General features: G+C 42.2%; 1 protein-coding gene across 3 annotated transcripts in view; it reads right to left on the bottom strand.

Moving 5' to 3' along the window:
• Positions 1–12,287, bottom strand: part of PAIP2B (poly(A) binding protein interacting protein 2B) — a 91,902-nt gene that overhangs the window by 40,734 nt on the left and 38,881 nt on the right. Inside the window, exon 1 of one of the 3 annotated variants that reach the window (XM_006151265.3) lies at positions 8,170–8,340. The exons of 1 other annotated variant lie outside the window; for it this stretch is intronic. The gene's annotated coding sequence lies outside the window, so the exon portion shown is untranslated. Of the gene's footprint in view, positions 1–7,577; positions 7,603–8,169; positions 8,341–12,287 lie in introns of those variants that run through there. One more of the 3 variants, XM_027772970.1, reaches the window with a different exon arrangement.

The following is a 12,287-nucleotide window of genomic DNA, read 5'->3' as shown; positions in this document are numbered from 1 at the left end:
AGAAGTTGTCCCCTTCCCCCTCCTCCCTACCCCCCCCCCGCCCCTGGAGGATAGACATGCTGCAACCCCTTTTCCTTCATTCTCCTCTTGGGGTTTTGGGCACCCAATTGTTGGACTGGGGACTTGAAACTTGAAGTTGGTCATAAGGGATCCAGCTGCCTTAACCTTTGCATCACCTGCTGGCCCAACTTATTTCTTTTTTAAAAACTGACCATTTATCCGAGCTCTTCTACACTAGTATATGGATCTTTTTTCTGGAGAGGTTTTTGGCTTTAGGTGTGTGCGCTCGTCAGACAGACAGAGAGAGACAGAGAGACAGAAAGCGAGAAATCAACCCCCCCAGGGGGGATGGCCACACCGCAATCCCTTCTCCTCCACTCTCCTCTCGGGATCTTAGGCACGTAAGCACACGCGCCCAGCATGAGTTTTAAGCCACCAGGTCCGGGACGCGAACCGCGGTCAATTACATGGGAATCCAGTGACATAGCCATTGCTCTAACTGCTGGTCCCTAGTATATGGATCTTCTTCATTGCTCTTTACGACAACACAACATTCCACGATTTGGATATTTCATAGTTTACCTAACCAGTGTCCTATTGGTGGACACTGAAGTCATCTCTATCATGCTATTACAAACAATAATGACCAGCATAACTCCTACATATACCAACTTCATTTCTGAATGCACCTTTAATGAAGCCTCTGAAGTAGGGCAGGGGGTTGATTAGATCACCACAAGTCACATGTTCACCATTAGGCTGAAAAGTTAGTCCCTCTTCTAGTTATTATGTATAGCAATACATAGTGAAAGACTTCCTTGGACAAAGCACCTGTATTATTAAGAAATTTATCTTATAGAAAGGACTAACCAGAACGCCCAGGACAAATGATTTTTCTTTCTTTCTTTTTTTTTAAAGAATTTATTTAGTCATTTATTTCAATTTGACTAGAGAGAGACAGAGAGAAAGCGAGAAAGCAAGCCACCAGGTCTGGGACTTGAACTGTGGTCAGCCATATGGGTTTGTCCAGCGCCTTAACCACCATGCCACCTGCTGGTCCCTGATAAATGATTTCTATTATAAAAATTCACATAGGGCAAACATGTGGCGTGGTGGTTAAGGTGCTGGTCACATGGCTGACCATGGTTCGAGTCCCAAAACTGGCAGCTTGAAAGCCATGCTGAATGCCTGTGCATGCATGCCCAAAATCTTGAAAAGAGAATGGAGAAGAAAGGATTGTGGTTTGGCCATTCTCCAAGCGGGTGATTTCTCATTTTCTCTCTCATTGTCTCTCTCTGGCAAGCACACACACCCTATGGTAAAAACCTTTAAAAAAGTATACCCCCCATATATATATATGGATACTTACAGAAAGAATAAAATATAACCAAAACTTTCACCATTGTCTCAGTGTGGTGGATCTATGGAGTAATTTATAGCCCCCACCCTTGACTCCCAATGCTTTCTAACTCTACAACAGTAAATATGTACCATTTTGTAATTAAATCAAAAACAAAAATAAAATGTTAACTCAAATGAAGCTGGATGCAACCCTTCAGTATGTCTTGTATTTGTGTAGTGCTTCAAAAATCATTTTACTAGAGAAATCTTTGCCCAGCACTATGTATTTTACTATCCCTTCTCATGGTAGATGGCATTAAACTCATATCTTATTACCTCACTTGTCAATGTTAAATTAGTTGTTCATCCATCTGTCTCTCTTGCTTGCTTATAAGCTCCTTGAGAGTAAGTTTGTCTACATTTTTAGCACCTCAAATAGTGTGACACAAATCATCTTCACATATGGTGAAGTAAATGACTTCACTATGATGTAACAGTTCCCAGTATTCAATACCTGTATGTCTAAATTGTTAGAGATATCCTGTCAGTAACATACGAATGTTATTCTCTCTTCCCTAAAACTTGCATCCATTACTAAGTAGTTGTGAGCAAGGTTAACTCAATGGGGATGTACCCTCTGGCCTAGCCCATTTGTCAATTTTCCCTTAGGTGATTTTTGATTGTTTGCTTTTTGTTTATTTGGAATTTTAAAAATCTATCAGGGGTGTTCAGTAAAGGTCACCATCTTTTTTACCTCTGCCTTTGTTCCTGCTGGTCTCTGCTTGAAATGCTGTCTCTAGGTTTTACTCACCTGGAAAATATTCCTACTCATCCTTTAAGAATCAGCCTAAATACTGCCTTCTGTGGGAATCCTTTACATTCTCTGCCATCAATGCAGGAAGAGTTAAGAATCCCTCAGATGAGATGTTTGTTTGTATCTATTACTTCATTATCAGGCACTGAACGAAGTGCCAAGGACAGAAAGATGAAGCTGTGGACCCTGCCCTCAGGGAGCCCATGGTCTAGTACGGGAGATAGCCACAGGGACTAGGAGATAGCATAATGGTTACGCCACTGGACTCCCAAGTAGTTGACCATGGTCTGAGTCTTGGATCTGGTGGCTTAAAACTCACGCCGGGCGCGTGTGCGTGCATGCCCAAGATCCCAAGAAGAGAAAGGAGAAGGGACTGTGGTGTGGCCATCTCCCGGGGGGTGGGGGGATGATTTCTCACTTTCTGTCTCTCCTTTGAGCACAGGAGCCCTACAGCAAAAACCTCTTAAAAAAAAAAAAAAAAAAAAGGAGATAGCACATAAACTAATAATCACATGATAATAATATTAAATGGAATACCATAAGGAATATATACCAATATTGAACACACACCATTGACTTTTTATATGCTTAATTAAACATTCTCAGGCAACTTGCTCAGCACCCCCTTCCATGAATTGGAAGCTTTTCCTCCTTAATTTAAACTCTGCTTACTAACCTCTCTCTTTGTCCACATTTCTAATTCTTCTTTAACCCCAGACAAGAAGCAGCTCAGGTGTTGGGCCTGATCACACTGACATCTCTGAGCAAGACTTGATGCAGAAATCTGGGAGTTCTTGCAACTCAATGGATAGGTAAGAAAAGTAGACTTTATTTTTATTTTTTCCTGGGACAGGACATTTTTGTTCCTAAAATTGAAATCCCCTTCTGGAATCTTAACTGTCACGTGGGAATGTGAATGCTCTTGGGGCAACTGACGGTGCATACCAGGGCTATTCTCTAGGGCATCCTGAAGGTCCCAGGAATCTGAAGTCAGCCCGGACAGAGCAGATTCCTCCTTACTCCTTTTTTTTTTTTGAGAGATTTTCACTATAGGGCATGTGTGCTTGCCAGACAGAGAGAGACATAGAGACAGAAAGTGAGAAATCACCCCCCAGGGGGGATGGTCATCCCGCAATCCCTTCTCCTCCATTCTCCTCTCGGGATCTTGGGCATGCACGCACACGCGCCCGGCGTGAGTTTTAAGCCACCAGGTCCGGGACGTGAACCGCGGTCGACTACGTGGGAGTCCAGCAACATAGCCATTATGCTAACTGCTGGTTCCCCTCCTTACTCCTTCTTGAGACTTTTCTCTCATTCATTGATGGGTAATGTTCCTCCTAAAGATAACAATCAGTCTCTGTGACTGTTGACCCTAGGCCAAGACATTTCCATATATTTATCATGGTTCTTTCTATCACCCAGGACCCAGAATTTCTATGGTAGTTTGTTTTCATTTTTCTCTTAGATCCTCTGAAAGCTTCCTCTCTAACCTGAAGAGACTTAGAGAGATTCTCTCTCCCTCTGCCTACAGCTGGTGCAAATTAGTCTATAAGGAGTAGGTAAAAGATATTCAAATTCCCTTCTCTAACTACCCCCCTCCAAGAAAAGTTAAATATTCTCTATGATTATGTTAGACAGCTACCTGAATTGGACAGAAGGCTATGAAATTCCAGGACTGTTATCCCCCGAGTTGTCTTCTGAAGAAACCATCTCCGAAGGGTTGTTTTAGTATATGCTCTAACCTGTAGGACAGATAATGTAAGAAGCCAACTCTACTTTTTGGCTACAAGTGGCCAGACCAGGGCTCAATGACTTAGCTAAGAACAACACAGAGGGTGAACCTAAGAAGATCATTCTCCATGAACATGGTTTGGCTCAAAATTCTGCACAGTAGAAGGCCACCATTTTAGGTGACAGGACAATCCAATCAGATATTTTTTTTTGGAAATACAAAAGTTGAATGAACAAAGTAAAAGAAGAGTTCAAATCCTACCTTAAGTATTGCTAAGTTATTGTTCTATAAGGTTTTGAACTCACTGGGACCAAGAAACAATGTGGTTGATGAGATGATTTCCCATTCAACCCTCATCACCAAAGGTAGCATGTATGTGCCTCTTCCTTCTAACCTGTAAGGGCTCAACACATCATATTACCACTTTTGAAATTAGGAAACAGGTTCAAAAGTCCAAAAGATTGATCAAAGTCAGTTGGTAGGTAGCACAGTCAGAATTTAAAGACCACATTAACAAGATTCTTCTATAAGATACTGCCAGTTACATGGGCAAGTGGCCTCAAAATCAACAAAAGACAAGTATTAGTTGACATAGGTCCATTGTGAAGGGTTCAAAGGGAAGAGTTTACGCACAAAAATAGAACAGAAATGTTCTAGAAGTATGCTGGAATGTGAAGTGGGAGAGGGGACATGCCAGGTCAAATTAATCTGTATTTTTTTAATATTTTTTTGCAATCCCTTCTCCATTTCTCTGTCCTGAGAAGATTTTGGGTATGCACACATATGTGCCCAATGTGTGTGTGTTTTGTAATATATTTTATTTTATTTTAATTTCTTTTATACATTCAATCACTATGCATCACTTAGCTTGTAAAGTGAATTTTCCAACATGAATACATTTTTAATCTGTAATTCTAACCTGATGTCTTTCCTGAGCTCCAGACTTAGCTTTCTTCCTTAAATATCAGATCAATAGGGCAGAACTTTAATCTCTAGCTTTTCACCACAGATTAAGGCAAAATTTGGCTTATAGTAAGTACTCAATAAATATTTCTTGAATGAGTGGATAAAGTGAATGAATTATCAAAGAAGCTAGAGGAACAGAGCATTGGAAGAGGATGTCACCATGAAACAGACTTTAGGGGTCCCTTACAAGTATAGTTGATCCTCATTAATTGTGGATCTCATATTTATGAATTTGCCTACTTACTAAAATTTATCTGTAATTCAAAATTAATATTTGTTTAGCTTTTGAGGTCAGCCATGTATACGCACATAATAGCTAAAATCTTTACACACGTCCCAAGTTAAGGTCAAATAAAACTACATTTGGTGTACTTGATTCGGCTCTCATACAGAGATGAACAGTGGACAAAGACAGTAGGGGGTAGTTTGGTACAATGCAAGAAGTTCTGGCTCTAGGCTAACCTGAGAGGGTTTGAATCCTAACTCTGGTAATTGTTAGTGAGATAGCCTTAGGCAAATCATTTAACACTTCTGAACCTCCTTTTTTTTCTTTTGTAAAGAAAATAGAGCCTACCACAATGGGGCCAGCCAGTGGTATGGTAGTTAAGGCACTGGATCCCACATGGCCATAAACATGATCTGAGTCCTGGAGCTGGACCAGGGGCTTGAAATGCCTGTGTGCCCAAAATCCCTGGAGGAGAAAGGATTATAGCATGACATTTCTCACTTCCCCTCTCTGTTTCTCTCTAGCAAGCATACATGTCCCATAGCAAAAACCAAAAAATAAAAAGACTACCAGGGCAAATATGTTTTAAGGATTTAAGATCATTTATGTGAATTATGTAAATATGTACATATTTTTCCTAGGAGCAATAGCTTAATATTCAATATTTCAGTGTCCTAGACTTTATAGACCATAACTACTGTGAATAATGAGAATATACTATAATTATTTATAACAAAATAATAGAGAGACAGGCAAAATTATTCCTTGGATGATACAGAGGTAGTCTTCAAGAAGATTTTGAAGAAACAGAATTTTATTAGGCACATAATGTGTGGAAAAGGCTTTTGAGAGAAAACAGAACCTGCTAAGAGGGGCCCAGGTATGTGGAACATAACAGGTAGGTTCAGAAAATGGCACTGAGAAGTCTCAGGCAGTGCAGATGAAGCCAGAACAGGTGCCACAGGGCTTCTCTGTACCCTTTATATACCTGGACTAGACAATCTCTCTCTTTGCATTTAATTCTTGGTTTTTAGGCCTCTCTTCCATTAAACTGTGAGCTCCTCAAGGTCAAGATCTCTGGGAAGAAATCATAGATAAAGTCCTCTAAATTTGAATAACAATTACTAAGCACAAACATACCTGAAAAGATTGCACAAAAATGACTTTGGTTTTCAACTGCAGCCTTACACCAATTTACAAAAGTGACCAACTCATAGACTGGCAATTTGTCCAGTACTTTTTTTTGAAGACTGCTATAACTCTGTCATAAATTCTTTATATTGTTTTAGACATCTGGGCATTTGTTAGAGCAGTTTTAAGATCTTTCTCTTTTTACTGTGATTTATTAACCAGGCTCAAACATATGGTTCATTAGACAATGCTGCCACCTTAAAGATTCCATTTAATTCACTCTAACAGACCTATTTCTCTCTACATAATATATAATCTTATTATAATAAAATACAGTGAAGTCTATTGATGTGTATCTTACAAATAGGATTAAAAATTTTTTTTAACAAAAGCTTACAAAAATCCTGCCCCAACACAATGAACATGATGTTAAACCCATGCCTTATGTATCTCCACTGAGAACTAAGAAAAACAATTCCACCTTATGTAAAGTCAAAAAACTAAGCTCTGTGAATTCACAAAGTTCAGTACACTTGTATTTTCTCTCTCTCTCTCTCTCTCTCACACACACACACACACACACAGCCTTAGGGATCCGATTAGTTTTATCACAATACTTCAATTTCTTCCAACCTCCAAGATGAAACATTTACTATCCAATATCTAAATTAAAATCTACAGACCTCTAGAATCTCAATGAAGGAGTAGTGAGTTTTCCCCCATAAAATTCCTGGCATATTTTGTTTAGGCACAATATAGTTTGCACTATTATTTAGAAACATATGGCTAGAGTCAGCCCTGCTGGAAATCGAATAGATATTCTATACAAGTGAACTCAAACCCTCTGAAGAGAAAATAGGGAATGTTGTTTTAAAACAGATTCAATGCCGTTATTATCCATTCATAGGTCGCGTGTGATCAAATCACATTGTACTATACAGCTAAGGTGTGTCCTAAATGTTATGACAAAATAAGGTGATCAGGCCCTTACACTGAAAACTGTCAGCCTCCCCAGCTAAACTGCTTAAAGTATAATCCACCTACTTAAAATAATAATAAATTGTAAATCTCTTGCTGCCAGTAAACCCTTTCCACCTACATTTTCCAGCAATTATCACCAAAAGAACTGCATTGAGATAAACATTCTAGAGAAGGTATAGTGATCAAATGCCATCTTAAGCAAGGCAAAAATAGTTTACCAAGAACAAAACCGATTAAAGTTCCCAACCTTGTAAAGCTCCCTATTCAGCGTATTCTGCCTCTCTTGCGTTCACCTTCCAGACGCCTGGAAGACGCAAGTGGAAAATGTTAGTTTCCATGAAAGATGAGGATGAAATTTAGGGGGAAGGAGGAGGTGATGGACTCACTCAGGGAAGAATTGAAGCAGAATTGAAGCAGCCAGCCAAGGTCTCCAAGTCAAAGCAGATATGAAGAATGAGGGCTGGAGTACAGGAGGCGGCGGAGGGAGTATAGAAACGCAGAAAATGCGCGGGGACCTGCGAGTGGGGGAGGGGCAAAACGCGCAACTCCTCTCCCTTCGGCCCGGGAGCGGGGGTATGCCGCCCTGGTGGATTTGCCTGGCACTGTTGACCCGGAGTAGTTAAAGGACTCACAAGTCGGAGAATCCTGTCCGAGTGTCAGAATGTGGCGGGGAGTAAAGGGGGTAGACTGACTCACGAACTTGGGTGGGTAGGGGGGTAACAGAGCACCTGTGCGGGAAAAAGACTAAGACTCTCCAGCGTCCCCGAAGGGCGGGGATTGAGCCCTGCGAACATCCCTTCTAGCAGACGGCCGCGACCCGGGACCCCGCGGGCCTCCCTCCCCACAGGCGCTCAGGTAGGCGCGCGCCGCCCCTCTCAGCCCTGACGGCTATTGAAAGGAGGCGTAGGGCACCCCCTGACCCGGAGAGCGGCGCTTCCCGCGGGTCCTTTCTCCGGCAGTCCTGGTGCCCAAGCCCACCTGGGCTGACGAGAAGCCCCTCCTCCAGATCGTACTCTGCCACTTCTTCGAGAGCCTGAGCCGTCGCCGCAGAAGTAGTCGTCGCCAAAAGTCTCGGCCTCTAGTACCAAAACGTGAGCTACAGCACCAGAGAAGCCCCACTACCACTCGCCAGGTTACCTCTCACTGCACACTGGCTCCTCGCCCCGCCCCCGAACCCAAGCCATTGGTTGCCGGGCACCGCCCCATTCGCCTATTGGACCGAAGACGATGCTGCTCAGTCACCTAGAAGGGCATATATGGTGTTTATTGGTCCAAATGTGAAGCAGTGCCTACCCACTCCCTTAGAAGTTCCACCTTCTGATTGGTTTTAAATTCTGTCTTTTCGCTTCCTCCGTTCTTTCCCTCAGGGTGGGACGCCCCCTTGCGAGAGACATTGTTCTGATTGGCTGCAAGGACCCGACGCTACTTTCGGATAGGCATTGGGCCAAGGATGTATCCGGCCCAACGAGGGGGAGGATCTGAAGGCGCAGCACCTTTGGGTTTGTTTACACAGACTCTGGCTACTGCTTAGTCTATTGGCTGAGCTGGGGGCCACTCCCACTAGGTTTTGCCATTCGCTAGCGAGGAGGAGCGCGGGGCCGGGCCTCGGTGGGATTTCCCCACCTGTCAGTAATCAGGGGAGGAGCGTTCAGTGAGGTTGGCTAAAAAGCTATGTTCTGCCAGGAAAATTAAGGAGTTGAGAGATTTTTGCTATAGGGCGAGTGCACTCGCCCGACAGACTGAGAGAGACAGACAGAAAGTACTAAATCACCCCCCAGGGGCGATGGCCACGCTGCAATCCTTTCTCCATTCTTTTCTGGGGATCTTGGGCAAGCATGCACATGCGTCCAGCTGAGTTTTAAGGTGCCAAGTACTGTACTCCAACCGGGGTCGACTACATGGGAGTCCAGTGATGTAACCATTACGCCATCTGCTGATCCGAGGCTTCCACATTTCTAGTAACAAACCTAACCTCTTGAGTGCTTTTAAAAAAATCTATTTCCCAGGGAACTCAAGCGCCTGGAGGGGTGGGGGAGAAGCCCAATTAAAAGATGGGAAAATGAGCTGAATCAACAACTCTCTAAGGAAGACATGAACAGCCAAGAAGCATATGAAGAAATGAAATGCTCATCTCATCATAAGGGAGATGCAGATCAAAACCACAATGAGACCACCTAACTCCAGTCAGAATGGGTGAAAATTTAAAAAAAAAAAAAAAAGATAAGTGCGGAGGGGATGTAGTGAAAGGGGAACACTCCTACACTATTGGTGGGAATGTAAATTGGTCCAGTCACTGTGGAGAACAACAATATGGAGATTCCTCAAAGGCCTTCAAATACAACTACCATACATATAATCTAGCAATTCCACTCCTGGGTATCTACCCAAAGGACAGGAGAATGCTCAGGCAGAAAAGTGCTTGCATATCTATATTCATTGCACTCTTATTCACAATTGCTAAGACATGGAAACAACCCAAATATCCACAAACGGATGAATGGATTGATAAAGTGTGGTACATATACTCATGGAATATTATTCAGCCATAAAAACCAACAAGGCCCTGGAATCTGATAGAAAGTGGACGGATATGGAAGATTTGTTACTGAGTGAAGCAAGTCAGGCTATGAAAGAGAGACATTGTATATCTCCACTTAACATATGCCAACTGTCTGCACTCTATGGCAGAGACTAAAAGACTGGAGAGCACATAAGCATTAAAAATGGTTATGGACACTAGAGCCAAAGTGGAGAGGGTGGGAGGGAAAGGAAATTTGGGGGAAAAATAGAGAGGTAAGACATCTGTGGGACACAGATATAGTCTATTACTTGTTGATGAGGACATGTATAGTATTCTCAGCTGGGCTGCACTGGGGTGTATAACATGCTGGGTAAAGTCTCTTTACAATCTAAATGATCTATAGCAATTAAATGTATAAATAATAATTAAAATTCATTTAAAAATCTATCTCCCCCCTTTCATTTAGGATTTCCAACCTTTCCTTACTGAAACTTTGTATTTTACTCTTCAGTAAATGGGAGATTTCATTATGCAAATTTTCTTAGCATATAAGGCAAGTGTGTTTTCTGGGGATAGAGGGAGAGAGAGAAAGAGTGAGAGAGGGGAAGTGAGCAATTACCCCCAGTGGGGATGGCCATGCTGCAACCCCTTCTACATTTGCCTGTTGGAATTTTGGGCATGAACACATACATGTCTGGTGTGTTTTTCAAGCTGCCAAGTCTGGGACTCAAACTGCTTCGGGCCTGTAGGATCCAGCTGCCTTAACCATGTCACCAGTTGGCCCTCTTTACAAAACATTTGCATTGTATCTCTTTGTTTCCATCCACCTCTGATGTTGCCTATTATTTTATTTATTGACTTTTTTGGAGAGGTTTTTGCTATAGGGCATGTGCGCTCACCAGAAAGACAGAGACAGACAGACAGAAAGCGAAAAATCACCTCCCGGAGGGATAGCCTTGCCACAATTCCTTCTCCTCCATTCTCCTCTCGGGATCTTGGGCACACACACACAGGCACCTGGTGTGAGTTTTAAGCTACCAGGTCAGGGATTTGAACCACGGTTGACTACATGGGAGTCCAGCAACATAGCCATTATGCAAACTGCTGGTTCTAATGCTGACTGATTATAAGAGGACTTCGAAAAGCTCATGGAAGAAGGACACCATGCTCTAAACTCACCTCCTAGACTCCCAAAATATTCAGACAAGAAGCCATTTTAAAGCTGAGGTGTGTCCATGTGTTCAGGAAGCCATGCTCTAAATCTGCCTCCTAGACTCCCAAAATATTCAGATAAGCTTCACTCTCCAGACCCTTAATGTCTACATAGGCCTACGTGCACAGGAGCCAAGTATCTGAATCCTTTTAGATTCATTGAAATCCTCAATGCTTATTGAATCTCTTGCTTTAACGAAGAAATTTCTTTCTATAAATCTGAACTAATCTTACTGTTTATACCATATATATATATTTTTTTTTTGAGAGGTTTTTTTCGCTATAGGGCATGTGCGCTCGCCAGACAGACAGAGAGAGAGATAGAGACAGAAAGCGAGAAATCACCCCCCAGGGGGGATGGTCACGCTGCAATCCCTTCTCCTCCATTCTCCTCTCGGGATCTTGGACATGCACGCACACGCGCCCGGCGTGAGTTTTAAGCCACCAGGTCCGGGACACGAACCGCAGTTGACTACGTGGGAGTCCAGCGACATAGCCATTACGGTAACTGCTGGTTCCCTATACCATATTTATAAAGCACTGTGGAGGAGAAATTTTGTCACAGAATGACCAGAAACAACTGCAGAGGTACAAGAAACATGAGAAACCAAGAAAATGCCTCTCTTGTAAGGGAAAAGAACAATACCTCATTACCTACAAACAGTACAGTAAAATTCTTGGAAATGTCTGATAAAGACTTCAGAATATTCATATTGACAAAACTAAATGAGATACAAGAGCTGAGAGATAATGAACTCCAGAAGATGAAGGAAAATAGAGACAACGAGTTCCAGGAGGTGTTGAAGTTCTTTCATGATCTGAAAGAGGAAATACACACCATGAAAAAGAATCAAATGGAGCTATTAGAGATGAAGGCTGCCCTTCAGGAAATCAAAACATCCCTTGAAAGTATTAAAAGCAGATTAGTCCATGCAGAAAATTGAATCTCGTATGTTGAAGGTGAAGCCTCTGATCTAGGAAAAAAACAACCAAAAAGACTGAGAAAATACCCCCAAAAATGAGAATACTATATGAGAAATACTAGACAGCATGAAGCACCCAAACATTCAGATAATTGGTATCCCAGAAGGTGAAGACACTAGTGAGGACATTGATAATCTATTCCATGAAATCTTGGAAGAAAACTTTCCAAATCTAAAGAGGCATTCAAATATCCAGACCCAAGATATACAAAGGACCCCTAATATAATCAACCCAAGAAGATTTTCTCCAAGGCACATCATAGCCAGACTGGTCAAATCTACAGACAAAGAGAAGATACTAAAATTGGCAAGAGAAAAACATCAGGTTACTTATAAAGGATATCCTTTCAGGCTAACCTCAGACCTCTCATCAGAAACAA

Source organism: Tupaia chinensis, unplaced genomic scaffold (assembly GCF_000334495.1).
Source record: "Tupaia chinensis unplaced genomic scaffold, TupChi_1.0 Scaffold000316_1, whole genome shotgun sequence".
Lineage (NCBI taxonomy): Eukaryota > Metazoa > Chordata > Mammalia > Scandentia > Tupaiidae > Tupaia > Tupaia belangeri.
Note: the sequence above shows the minus strand (reverse complement) of the source record. Positions and strands in the feature narration are given on the sequence as shown.